The sequence below is a fragment of the Triticum urartu genome, chromosome 2A (assembly GCF_056163025.1).
Source record: "Triticum urartu cultivar PI428250 chromosome 2A, HENAU_Tu73, whole genome shotgun sequence".
In the NCBI taxonomy this organism is placed as follows: Eukaryota; Viridiplantae; Streptophyta; class Magnoliopsida; order Poales; family Poaceae; genus Triticum; species Triticum urartu.
This window is the reverse complement of record NC_141874.1, coordinates 481,944,679-481,959,327: the sequence shown is the minus strand read 5'-3', so window position 1 is coordinate 481,959,327 and position 14,649 is coordinate 481,944,679.

Here is a 14,649-nt window from a genome sequence, read left to right as displayed (position 1 = left end):
AAAACTTTAATGTAACTTCTAAAAAAATGATAACAACTTTAGCCTACCCCAACTTGTTTGGAACCGAAAAGCATTGTTGTTGTTTTGCGGGAAATATAGGGTACTTATTCTAAAATTACAGGGTTACCATTGGTTCGCGACAAGTTCAACAACAAAAGAGGGGGATTGGTTAAGCTAGCATGTAGTGTTATCCCACTATGACCATAGCTCACTAAGCAATGTGCAACCCTATTTTGTTCATGAGATATCTTGACCGTATTAAACTTCCTATTCTTCAACAATTCCTTCACCTCAACAATAATGTGACCATAAGCAGACATGTCCATGGATCTATCTTAGAGCGCCGCCGGTGCCACCATGCAATCGCCTTGAATCAACACTGGTCGGTCCAGCACTAAATAGTAAGGCTAACACCCTCCATGGCCGCATGTAGCTCTCCTTCGAGTGCCTCATTGCAATGGAATATGCGACAATACGCAAAAAAAATAGCACTCCCTTCGTCTCTTAGAATCATTCTCAAACCTGTCAACCCGTGCTTTGTTGTTGTCGATGATAAGTGATGACCCACAAGTATATGGGATCAATCGTAGTCCTTTTGATAAGTAAGAATATCTAACCCAGCCGGGAGTAGAAGGAATTGACAAGCGGTTTTCAGTAAGATATTCTCTGCAAGTGTTGTAAATAGTAGTAACAGATAGTTTGATAGCAAGGTAATTCATAATAAGTAGCAAGTAACAAAAATAACAACGGTGCAACAAGGTGGCTCAATTTTTTTTATAACAAATGACAAGCCGAAAGTATTTCTTATAGTGAGTAAAGCGTTCTCGAGGACACATAGGAATATTGTCTAGTTAACTTTCATCATGTTTAGTTGATTCGCGTTAACTATTTTGATAATTTGATATGTGGGTGGACCGGTGCTAGGGTGTTCTTCTTACTTGAACAAGCAACCCACTTATGACTACCCCCTCTCGCAAGCATCCGCAAGTACAAAAGAAGAATTGTGATAAATCTAATCATAGCATGAAACATATGGATCCAAATCAACACCTTAAGGAATAATGCATAAACTAGGGTTTAAGCTTCTGTCACTCTCGCAGCCGATCATCTACTTACTACTCCCCAATTCCTTCCCTAGGCCCAAACATGGTGAAGTGTCATGTAGTCGACATTCACACGACATCACTAGAGGAAGAACAACATACATATCATCAAAATATTGAATGAATACCAACTTCACATAATTACAAATAACAAGACTTCTCTGATGTCCTCAAGAACAAACAAAGATACTCACAAATCATATTCATGTTCAAGATCAGAGGAGTATAATATATGATTAAGGATCTGAACATATGATCTTCCACCAATTAAACCAACTAGCATCAACTACAAGATGTAATCAACACTACTAGTAACCCACTGTTGGGGAATGTTGCATGGGAAACAAAAAAATTCCTACGCTCACTAAGATCAGTCTAAGAGATGAACATCTACGAGAGGAGAGATTATATCTACATACCCTTGTAGATCGCTAAGCGAAAGCGTTAAGAAACGCGGTTGATGTAGTCGAACGTCTTCGCGATCCAATCACGATCAGTCCCACGAACTCCCGATCAAGTGTCGAACGGACGGCATGCACCTCCGTGTTCAGCACATGTGCGGCTCGATGACGTGTCCTCCTTTTTGATCCAGCAAGAGAGGAAGGAGAAGTAGATGGGATCTCAACCAACACGACGACGTGGTGGAGATGATGGTGGAGCAATCCCAGCAGGGCTTCGCCAAGCGCTACCGTAGATGCGATCTGAGGAGAAAACGAAGTAATGGGAGAGGTAGGGCTGCCTCCAGGGCGTGGGAATTGGTGTGCCCAGCCCCCCACGCCCCTCCCCACTATATATAGGGGTGTAGGAGGCCTAGGGGCGCAGCCCTAGCCCCTCCCCCTAGGAGGGGAGGCGTCCAAGGGGGAGGAGTGCCCTCCAAGTCAAGTAGAGGGCCCTCCCCCTTAGGGTTTCCCTTCCCCTAGGCGCATGGGCCTCTTTGGGGCTGGTGCCCCTGGCCCAATAATACTAGGACACCCCCCTACAGCCCATGCACACCCTAAGTGCTGGAGGACCCTTCCGGACTCCTTCGGAACCTTCTAGAACCTTTCGAAAGCTTCCCGATACAATGTCGGTAAAACTCGAAACCTTTCTGGTAGCCAAAATATGACTTCCCATATATAAATCTTTACCTCCGGACCATTCCGGAGCTCCTCGTAATGTCCGGGTTCTCATCCGGGACTCCGAACAACATTCGGCCACCAACGTGAATATCCCAATACTACTCTAGCGTCACCGAACGTTAAGCGTGCGGACCCTACGCCTACGGGTTCGAGAATAATGTAGACATGACCGAGACACCTCTATGGTCAATAAACAATAGCGGGACCTGGATGTCCATATTGGTTCCCACATATTATACGAAGATATTTATTGTTCGAACCTCAATGCCAAGGATTCAACTAATCCCGTATGCAGTTCCCTTTGTCTATCGGTATGTTACTTGCCCGAGATTCGATCGGCGGTATCTCCATGCCTAGTTCAATCTCGTTACCGGCAAGTCTCTTTACTCGTTCCATAATACAAGATCCCATGGCTAACTCTTTAGTCAGATTGCTTGCAAGCTCATTGTGATGTTGTATTACCGAGTGGGCCCTGAGATACCTCTTTGTCATACGGAGTAACAAATCCCAGTCTTGATCCATGCCAACTCAATAGACACCCTCGGATATACATGTAGAGCATCATTATAGTCACCCAGTTACGTTGCGATGTTTGATACACACAAGGTACTCCTCCGGTGTCAGTGAGTTGTATGATCTCATGGTCATAGGAATAGATAGTTGACATGCAAAAAACAATAGCAATAAACTTGATACGATCATATGCTACGTTTATAGTTTGGGTCTTGTCCATCACATCATTCTCCTAATGATGTGATCCCATTATCAAATGACAACTCATATGGCTAGGAAACCATAACCATCTTTGATCAACGAGCTAGTCTTGTAGAGGCTCACTAGGGACATATTGTTGTCTATGTATCCACACATGTATTTGAGTTTCCAATCAATACAATTATAGCATGGACAATAAGCGATTATCATTAACAAGGAAATATAATAATAACCACTTTATTATTGCCCCTAGGGCATATTTCTAACAGTCTCCCACTTGCACTAGAGTCAATAGTCTAGTATTACATGGTAATGAATCTAACACCCATAGAGTTCTGGTGTTGATCATGTTTTTCCCGTGGAAGAGGTCTAGTCAACCATCTAAAACATTCAGATCTGTATGTACTTTGCAAATGTTATGTCCTCCTCCTTGACTGCATCACGGATGGAGTTGAAGCTTGTGAAACCTTGGTTCCTTGGCTAGAGCAATGGCACCAGTGTTGTCACAGAACAGAGTCATTGGGTTCAGTACACTTGGCATAACTCCAAGATCTGTCATGAACTGCTTCATCCAGACACCTTTCTTCGCTGCCTCCGAGGCAGCTATGTACTCCGCTTCGCATGTAGAATCAGCTATCACGCTTTGCTTGGAACTGCCCCAGCTTACCACTCCCCCATTTAGAATATATATGTGTCCGGTTTGAGACTTAGAGTCATCCGGATCAGTGTCAAAGCTTGCACCAACATAACCCTTTACGACGAGCTCTTGATCACCTCCATAAACGAGAAACATTTCCTAAGTCCTTTTCAGGTACTTAAGGATAATCTTCACCGTTGTCCAGTGATCCATTCCTGGATTACTTTGAAACCTTTAGGCCATACTTATGGCAAGGCTGGCATCCGGTCTTGTGCACAGCATCGCATACATGATAGAGCCTATGGCAGAAGCATAGGGGATGACACTCATCTTCTCTGTCCTCTATAGTCGTTGGGCATTGAGTTTGACTCAACTTCACACCTTGCAAAACAGGCAAGAACCCCTTCTTGGACTGATCCATTTTGAACTTCTTCAAAATCTTATCAAGGTATGTGCTTTGTGGAAGTCCTATTAAGCGTCTCGATCTATCTCTATAGATCTTGATGCCTAATATGAAAGTAGCTTCTCCTAGGTCCTTCATTGAAAAACTCTTGTTCAAATATTCCTTCATGTTTTCCAAAAGTTCTATATTGTTTTCAATCAGCAATATGTCATCCACATATAATATTAGGAACGTTATAGAGCTCCCACTCACTTTCTTGTAAATACAAGATTCTTCGAAAACTTGTATAGACCCAAATGCTTTTATCACCTCATCAAAGCGAAGGTTCCAACTCCAAGATGCTTGCACCAGCCCATAAATGGACTGTTGGAGTTTGCACACTTTGTCAGCATTCTCTGGATCGACAAAACCTTTTGGTTGCATCATATACAACTATTCCTTAAGGAAACCGTTAAGGAACGCTATTTTGACATCCATCCGCCAAATTTCATAATCAAAATATGCAGCTATTGCTAACATGATTCTGGCGGACTTAAGCATCGCTACGGGTGAGAAAGTCTCATCGTAGTCAACTCCTTGAACTTGTGAAAACCCCTTTGCCACAAGTCGAGCTTTATAGACGGTGACGTTACCGTTCGCGTCCGTCTTCTTCTTGAAGATCCATTTATTCTGAATGGCCTTTCGCCCTTCAGGTAATACTTCCAAAGTCCACACTTTTGTTTTCATACACGGATCCCATCTCGGATTTCATGGCCTCTAACCATTTGTCTAGGCCCACCATCGCTTCTCCATAGCTTGTAGGTTCACCGTTGTCCAACAACATGACCTCTAAGATAGGGTTACCGTACCACTCAGGAGCTGTACGTACCCTCGTCGACCTACAAGGTTTGATAGTAACTTGATCCGAGGCTTCATGATCATCATCATTAACTTCCTCTTTAACTGACGTCGGTGCCACAGAAACATCTTTATGTGCTGCGCTACTCTCCAGTTGAAGTAAAGGTTCAACAACCTCATCAAGTTCTATCTTCCTCCTACTCAATTCTTTCGAGAGAAACTCTTTCTCGAGAAAGGACCCGTTCTTAGCGACAAACACTTTGCCTTCAGATCTAATATAGAAGGTATACCCAACCGTCTCTTTTGGGTATCCTATGAAGACGCATTTGTTCGGTTTGGGTTCAAGCTTTTCCGGCTGAAGCCTTTTGACATAAGCATCGCGGCCCCAAACCTTAAGAAACAACAACTTAGGTTTCTTGCCAAACCACAGTTCATACGGTGTCGTCTCCACAGACTTAGATGGTGCCCTATTTAAAGTGAATGCAGCTGTCTCTAGCGCATAACCCCAAAACGATAGTGGCAGATCGGCAAGAGACATCATAGAATGCACCTTATCCAATAAGGTATGATTACGACGTTCAGACACACCATTACGCTGTGATGTTCCAGGTGGGTCAACCGTGAAACAATTCCACATTGTCTTAAGTGATAGCCAAACTCATAACTCAGATACTCTCCTCCTCGATTAGATCGTAGGAATTTGATCTTCTTGTTACGATGATTCTCAACTTCACTCTGAAATTGCTTGAACTTTTCAAATGTCTCAGACTTGTGCTTCATTAAGTAAATATACCCATATCTACTCAAATCATTGGTGAAGGTGAGAAAATAACGATATCCACCGCGCGCTTCAATGCTCATCGGACCGCACACATCAGTATGTATGATTTCCAACAAGTCACTTGCCCGTTCCGTTGTTCCAGAAAACAGGGTCTTAGTCATCTTGCCCATGAGTCATGGTTCACATGTGTCAAGTGATTCAAAATCAAGTGACTCCAGAAGTCCGTCAGCATGGAGTTTCTTCATGCGCTTTACACCAATATGACCTAAGCGATAGTGCCACAAGAAAGTGGTACTATCATTATCAGCTCTACTTCTTTTGGCATCAATGTTATTAACATGTGTATCATCACTATCGAGATTCAATAAGAATAAACCCCTCACAATGGGTGCATGACCATGAAAGATATTACCCATATAAATAGAACAACCATTATTCTCTGATTTAAATGAGTAACCATCTCGCATTAAACAAGATCTAGATATAATGTTCATGCTCAACGTAGGCACTAAATAAAAATTATTCAGGTTCATCACTAATCCCGATGGTAATCGAAGAGCGAGCATGCTGACGGCGGTCACATCAACCTTGGAACCATTTCCCACGCGCATCGTCACTTCGTCCTTCGCCAACCTCCATCTATTCTGTAGTTCCTGCTTTGAGTTGCAAATGTGAGAAACCGAACCGGTGTCAAATACCCGGGCACTACAATGAGAGTTGGTAAGGTACACATCAATAACATGTACATCATATATACCTTTGTTCACGTTGGACCCCTTCTTGTCGGCCAGATACTTGGGTCAGTACCGCTTCCAATGGCCAATTCCCTTGCAATAGAAGCACTCAGTCTCCGGCTTGGGTCCAGCCTTGGGTTTCTTCACGAGAGGAGCAACTGCTTTGCCACTTTTCTTGAAGTTTCCCTTCTTTCCCTTGACTTTCTTGAAACTAGTGGTTTTATTCACCATCAACAATTGATGCTCCTTCTAGACGTCTGACTCAGCGACTTTCAGCATCATGAACAGCTCGAAGACTGACTTGTTCATCCCTTGCATGTTATAGTTCAACACAAAGCTCTTGTAGCTAGGTGGTAGCGATTGAAGAACTCTGTTAGTGATAGCCTCTGGCGGGATCTCAACTCCCAACTCAGCCAGACGGTTGTAGTACCCATACATTCTGAGTATGTGCTCACTGACATACCCGTTCTCCTCCATCTCGCAGGCATAGAACTTATCGGAGGTCTCATACCTCTCGATTCGGGCATTCTTCTCGAAGATAAACTTCAACTCTTGAAACATCTCATATGCTCCATGACGTTCAAAATGCCTTTGAAGTCCCGGCTCTAAGCTATACAACATGGCGCACTGAACTATTGAGTAGTCATCAACTCGCGACTACCAGGCGTTCACAACATCCATAGTCGTTGGAGGGGGTGGCGCACCAAGCGGTGCATCAAGGACATAAGCCTTTTGGGCAGCCGTGAGGATAATCCTCAGATTACGGGCCCAGTCCACAAAGTTACTTCCATCATCTTTCAGCTTAACTTTCTCTAGGAATGCATTGAAATTCAGGGGAGCTGCTGCGCGAGCCATTGATCTACAACATAATTTTGCAAAGGCAACTTTAGACTATTGTTCATGATAAATGAGTTGAGTTAATCATATTTCCTAAGAAGTCCCACTCAAATTAACATCCCTTTGGTTGTCCGAGTGTAACACGATCCAAATTCACCAACCTAAGTCCGATCATCACGTGAGATGAGGTGGTTTCAATGGTGAACATCTCTATGTTGATCACATCTACTATATGACTCGTGTTCGACCTTTCGGTCTCTTGTGTTCCGAGGCCATGTCTGTACATGCTAGGGTTGTCAAGTTTAACCACTACTGCAGGATGCTGCTAACGCGACACTACGATCAGAGACCCTTTGACGAAACTATGTGCGATGCATTAATCGCAAACGGTGATGTAAAAACCGTCAAAACAAATGCAAAATGTTTGGGATGAAGGATTCATCAAACATAGTTCATATTTTAGTTGCGTGTGCGATGCGGGGCGTACGGTTCAGTTCAATTAACTGTTTGCGATGAGAAAGAACAAAATAGACGGGCAGCCAGATGAAGGCGTGTGCGATATACGACATACAGTTCACTCGGATAAACTGTTTGTGATGAGGCGGAACAACAGAAATGGGCAGCCAAATGAAGGTGAGTGATATACGACATACAGTTCACTCGGATGAATTGTTTGTGATTAGGCAACACAAAAGAAATGGTCAGCCAGATCAAGGTGTGTGCTATATACGGCATACGATTCACTCGGATGAACTATTTTCAATTAGGCAACGCAACAGAAATGGTTCAGCCAGATCAAGGTGTGTGCAATGGATGGCATATAGTTCATTTCGATAAACTATTTGTGTTGAGCCAAGAGAACAGAAACGTTTCACATAAACAAGATGTGTGTAATACGCGGCAAACATCCAATTACATACGTGGCTAGTACACACATGACATTTCCACACACCAAAGTAAACTATTACATGCATAATTAACTAGGATAAACGATCATCTGATCGTCATCTACTTCTTGTGCTAGCTCGATGTTCCTTATATGCTAAGTTTCCATTAATTGATGGCATTTTATGAACACGCCACCGTTTCCCGCCATTTTCTCACCAGTTTCCCGCCACCCAGCGATATTGTGCATAAACCTAGGCGACGCGCGACACACGGAGCCAACAAGCGTAGCCTGTATCACATCCACCTTTTCCAAGCATGCCAATGCACCAAAGCGCCGCCTCTACCATCAACCTCATCGACGAACGAGAAGGCACCATGGCCCGTCGAGGCCGAGGCGCTCACCGGCAAAGTGATGGACGACGCCGTGATGCGCGTCATCGCCAGGGTTGAGCAGACCCTTGGCGCATGGCGCTTCAGCGCCGCGAATCAAGATAGGCATGTCAGCACCGAGAGGCTGCAACTTGCCACACAACATGATCGATGACGCGCTGCTGAGCAAGCTAGGCGCGTCCGCACCGATAGGCTGCGGCTCGCCGCACGGCGAGACCGTTGGAGCGCCGCAGAGCAAGAGGCACGACACGCCGCACAGCAAGAGCGGATCATCGGCGCTTGCCTGCTATCGATAGGGCGTCGCAACTGGGTACATGTCCCGTCAGTACCCCCATTCCTCGCCAGGAGTGGGCAGAGGCCCTCTATGCCATACTTGCACCAGAGGCCGGGCGTGCCGTACTTGCACCGGACGCCCGCTGCACCGTTTGCATGGGTCGCGCCATTCGCCTTGTTCGCGGCCCGCTCGATGCCAATGCACTGGTCGCTAGGCTCGACCGCCTCCTTGTCCCAGGTGTCCACCTGGGTGCAGTAGAGGAACATGGCCGTCGCATCCTCGAGCTCGTGATCTCCGATGAAATAGCTGTTGGGTTCTACGGTAGGGTGCGTCGACTGCAAATTAAAATTTCCTATGCGCGGAACAACCAGGAACATGCTACGGGAATGGATCACAGGTCATTACCACTAGACACGCAGTGTCGTGCAGCGGAAGAAGAGTTGGGGCAGCGCGTCCGCGTGGTTTGTCTTCTCCTTGTTCGATCTCCCTCGAACAACTGGTCGTTGGATCCCTCATATAGGTTCACCAGAGCGGCGCAGGTGCACCGCCTCTAATGGTATCTATGTGTGCAGGAGGAACGTTGTGCGGCGGACTGCTAGGTCCGATCACACAACTGGCGGTGGGTGGAGGTGTCTATTCGCAACACATGCAAACCCTAGTGACAGCGCCGAAGCGATCAATCAAATGAGTGTGCCGCACCCCCACTTTATATAGGTGTCCGTCGCGGGCTCAACACTTGGGCCTCGCACGGATCCAATAGCCCAAAATCTATTCGGCCAGGATCTGAGTCCGAGTAGGATCACATCTAACTCGTGGAGTCGGATCGGGCCTCACAGGTTCCTTCCCTTAAGCGTGCGACCCCTTAGGTGCATGTCGGCTTGGTCGCAGGTCAAATCACCTCTGACCCGCTCGGCTGGTAGCAACCTCTAGAAAGGCGTGCTGACCACCAAGTAGACAATGAAGCCAGTTGGCGAACATGTACAACATGTCACACTTCTGTTCCCTTTGCCACGCGATATATGTTGTCGGGCTCAAGGTGAGTTTGTCATCCTTGTGCTAGCCCGACCTCTTTCTCATTCCAGTGATGCTGACCACTATTCGGATTATCTCATAATCCCTATCGCATGGCCATGCTTATCTTGGTTGGATCACATGAGGGGACTAGAGTATATCTCTCCTGATCGGAGGGGCAAATCCCATCTTGCTCGACCATGTCTCGCAGCATGGGTCTGGACAAGCCCGAAACCTACCTTTGTAACTACCCAGTCATCAAGTAGCGTTTGGTTGGCCCAATGCAAGTATGTCACCATCCTGAGTATATGCGCCAGCTCAGGTCTTAGGACATAGAACATATGTTTTACTAGGGACTCACAGATGACATATCGTTGCGTCTCATAGTTGGGTCTGTCCGACTCAGACCTTATCTCAACTCGGATCCAACTATGTCGAATCCGACCATATCCTTCCGAGTCCATGTTATCCGGTTAGCATCCAATGCTCCATGGCTAGTGAGACCAAGCCATCGACCGTGTCATATGCTAGTATAGTCGGTTGCGCATCCACACAGCCCTTTCGACTAGGGACCTTTTAGGACAGTCATCATAGAATGCATAGTCCCACAAACAAGTCACGTACTTGTTGATACACATTATTGATAATGTCCAAGGACTATCTTTATTCATAAACACATAGGAAATATCATCATACATGATTGCCTCTAGGGCATATCTCCAACAATAGCCAACTTGGAGCTCGAGATTGAGCTCCAGATGTACCGCGAGCATGTCGACCGCTTGGACGAATGCCTGCACGAGTCCAGGCAGAGCCAAGAGCTACCGTATGCAAGGGCTGTTGGTTATGATCTCATGGATGCGTTTTATTTTGTTGAGTCATTTCGACGTGGATCTCTATGTATTCACAACAATCATAATATTGCTCTGTTTCAATGTGTGTACTCTATTTTCCGTTCTTATATGTTCTGTTTCAATGTGTGTATATATGCTTTCCATTCTGTATATGTGGATGATAACAACTAGGTACAAATTAGTATACAAAAACAAATAGAAAATGTAATTCATAATACATATTAATTGTTCATGAGTTCATCACAATATATATATATATAATATCATCACATATACGTGATGATACTTAACTACTAGGTACAATGCATAAAATTGAAAACGAACAATACTAAAACTAATAATACCTCCTGGGGCCAGTATTCCGGCAGCCCCTCGCCAGCAGCTCCCTGGTGCCCGGCGTCTTCCCAACACGGAGGCAGTACTACGCCTCCTCCACCTCGCAGCGCTTGATGTACCGATCTGCCTCTTGCTGGCGGACGAGCGTGAATGATCTTGCCAATTCGTTGTGCGCCCACCGGAGCTCCTCGTCGGTGGAACGCTAGAGCTTATCGGCCCACCTCCATGCAGTGATGAGGCGCCTAGCGCCTTTGACCTTCCTCGCGAAGTACCCATCTTCGTACACCTCCTCCGCACGACGACGCGCCCACCCCCAAAGCTCCACCACCTCCTTTTTCCAGGTGGCATCATGGGCTTCACAGGCCGCCTGGTACCCGGCTTCCTCGTCCGCCATCTCCTTTTTGAATGCCACTTGCCTGGCTTTCTCAGCCGGCGGCAGCGACTTCCACAAGCATTGATTGTACTGGCCCCAAAACCACTCCAAAGTTGGGGGGTCCAGCGCAACCTCGTCCGGCTGCGCGTAGGGGCCCTCCTCATTGCTGCTCTTCGACTGAGCATCCTCGGGGGACGACGCCTCTTCGTCGGCGTGTGGGCAGATCGGCGGCGCCATGGCCGAGATTTGAGAGAGAGGGGGAGAGAGAGGGCGAGCGGGGAAAGGATGTAGATGAGAATGCAGGCGGGACGATGTGAGCAAGGTAGTATTTATTGGCGACCGGAATCTAGATCGACGAGAACAGTACACACGCCAGTCACCAGAATTTACTAGTACTGTAGTTTGAATTACACACGATTCCCGCAGCAAAATCCGTGTGTGAACTTAATAGATGACGGTTTCCAATACAGAACCGTGTTTGATTAATAACCTGGGCCACTCACCTTTCAAACCTCGAGGCGTGAAATAGAGTGTCAATCGTGTGGGGGCCGGTTGTCTTGCTAGATCCTTACATTTTCTTTTTTGAACACCAGATATTTACATCGTTTGATGATTTTTTATTTTTTTGGAATTTAAATGCCATGGCACTCCATGCATGTGTCCAAGCCGTGACACCAATATGTTTGAAAATTTGTTCCAATTTACTGTACATGGAATTAACTCGCACACAAGTACACAAATATATTTTTTCAAACTGTTATGGTTAGCAGCTGCATGTAGATGTAGTTCAAATTTGGATTACGGTCATTAAATGGCTAGAAAATCACTTAAATGTCTTAAAAAGGTCAAATGACCCCTGAAATTTTCCAAATTTTGACATGATAGTTGTATTAGTGCACGTTAACTATAGAATTTTTTTGAAGCCCATAAGAGGAAGCTATCACCGGTTCGTCATCAAACATGCATTGTTCCCTCTCGAAACCACAAGCCTTCTAGTGAGTTGCTTCGGTTTGTGAGGGGTGTGTGTCCAAACTTTCGTCAAACATGCCAATTATTTTACCACATTATCTTGGTGGCAAGACATTACATCAAACAAGGTTTCATGTGTTTCTGATCATTTTTTTTATTTTTTGGAATTTGAATGGCATGGCGCTCCATGCATGTGTGTCCAGACCGTGACACAAATATGTGTGAAAATTCCTTCCAATTTACTGCACATGGAATTAACTCGCACACAAGTATTTCAAACCATTATGGTTAGCCATTGCATGTAGATATAGTTCAAATTTGAATTACGGTCATTAAATGGCTAGCAAATCACTTAAATGTCTTTAAAAGGTCAAATGACCCCTAGAATTTTCGAAATTTTCACATGACAGTTGTATTAGTGCACATTAAATGTAGAAAAAATTTGAAGGCCATAAGAGGAAGCTATCTCATGTTCGTTGTAAAACATACATTGTTCTCTCTTGGAACCACAAGCCTTCTAGTGAGTTGCTACGATTTGTGAGGGATGTGTGTCCAAACTTTCGTCAAACAGGAATTTTTTTACCACATCATCTTGGTGGCATGACATTACATCAAGTAAGGTTTCATGTTTTTCTGATCATTTTTTAATTTTTTGGAATTAAAATGCCATGGCACTCCATGCATGTGTACATGTCGTGACACCAATATGTTTGAAAATTCCTTCTAATTTAGTGCACATGGAATTAACTCACACACAAGTATAATTTTTCAAACCGTTATGGTTAGCTGTTGCATGTAGATGTAGTTCAAATTTTAATTACGACCATTAAATGACTAGAAAATCACTTAAATGTCTTTAAAAGGTCAAATGACCCCTAGAATTTTCCAAATTTTCACATGACAGTTGTATTAGTGCACGTTAAATGTAGAAAAAATTTGAAGGCTGTAAGAGGATGCTATCTCTCGTATGTCATCAAACATGCATATATTGTTCCCTCTCGGAACCACGAGCCTTCTAGTGAGTTGCTCCGGTTTGTGAGGGTGTGTGTACAAACTTTCATCAAACATGCGAATTTTTTACCACATCATCTTGGTGGCATGACATTACATCAAGCAAGGTTTCATGTGTTTCTAATCTTTTTTTATTTTTTTGGAATTTAAATGCCATGGCTCTCCATGCATGTGTCCAGGGCGTGAGGCCAATATGTTTGAATTTTTTTCCAATTTACTGCACATAGAATTAACTCGCACACAAGTACACAAATATGATTTTTCAAACCATTATGGTTAGTCGTTCCTTGTAGATGTAGTTCAAATTTGGATTATGATCATTAAATGGATAGAGAATCACTTAAATGTCTGAAAAAAGGTCAAATGACCCCTGAAATTTTCCAAATTTTGACATGACTATCAGATCACGGGTTCCGGCAAAACCCTCAAGGTTCGAACACTGGGGTGCGTGCGAAGATCTCCCCCTACCGATCCACGTCCCAGCTTTGCTAAGATCTTATGGGCTAACTCGACGAACTCGCAACACAAAGGACACAAGATTTATACTGGTTCAGGCCACCGTTGTGGTGTAATACCCTACTCCAGTGTGGTGTGGTGGATTGCCTATTGGGCCGAGGATGAACAGTACAAGGGGAAGAACAGCCTCCTGAGGAGAGGTGTTCTTGTGTTTGGTGAACTTGTGGTGGTTCTGATCTCTCTCGATCGACCGATCCCCCTAGCTATGGTGGTGGCTAGTCCTATTTATAGCGGCCCTGGTCCTCTCCCCAAATATTGAGCGGGAAGGGAGCCAACAACGGCCAATTTGAAAGGGGATAGCTAGTACAACTTATCCTGACAAAAGCAGTCTTTGCCTGCCAAAGGCTCTGGTGGTGACTGCTACCTCTTGAGCACTGCGTTGGATTTCCCCGAAAAGGAAAGGATGATGCAGCAAAGTAGCGTAAGTATTTCCCTCAGTTTTTGAGAACCAAGGTATCAATCCAGTAGGAGGCTGCGCGCGAAGTCCCTAGTACCTGCACAAAACAAATAACTCCTTGCAACCAACGCGATAAGTTGTTGTCAATCCCTTCACGGTCACTTACGAGAGTGAGATCTGATAGATATGATAAGATAATATTATTGGTATTTTTGTGATAAAGATGCAAAGTAAAATAAAGGCAAAGTAAAAGCAAAGGAAATAACTAAGTATTGGTAGATTAATATGATGAAGATAGACCCGGGGGCCATAGGTTTCACTAGTGGCTTCTCTCAAGAGCATAAGTATTCTACGGTGGGTGAACGAATTACTGTTGAGCAATTGACAGAATTGAGCATAGTTATGAGAATATCTAGGTATGATCATATATATAGGCATCACGTCCGAGACAAGTAGACCGACTCCT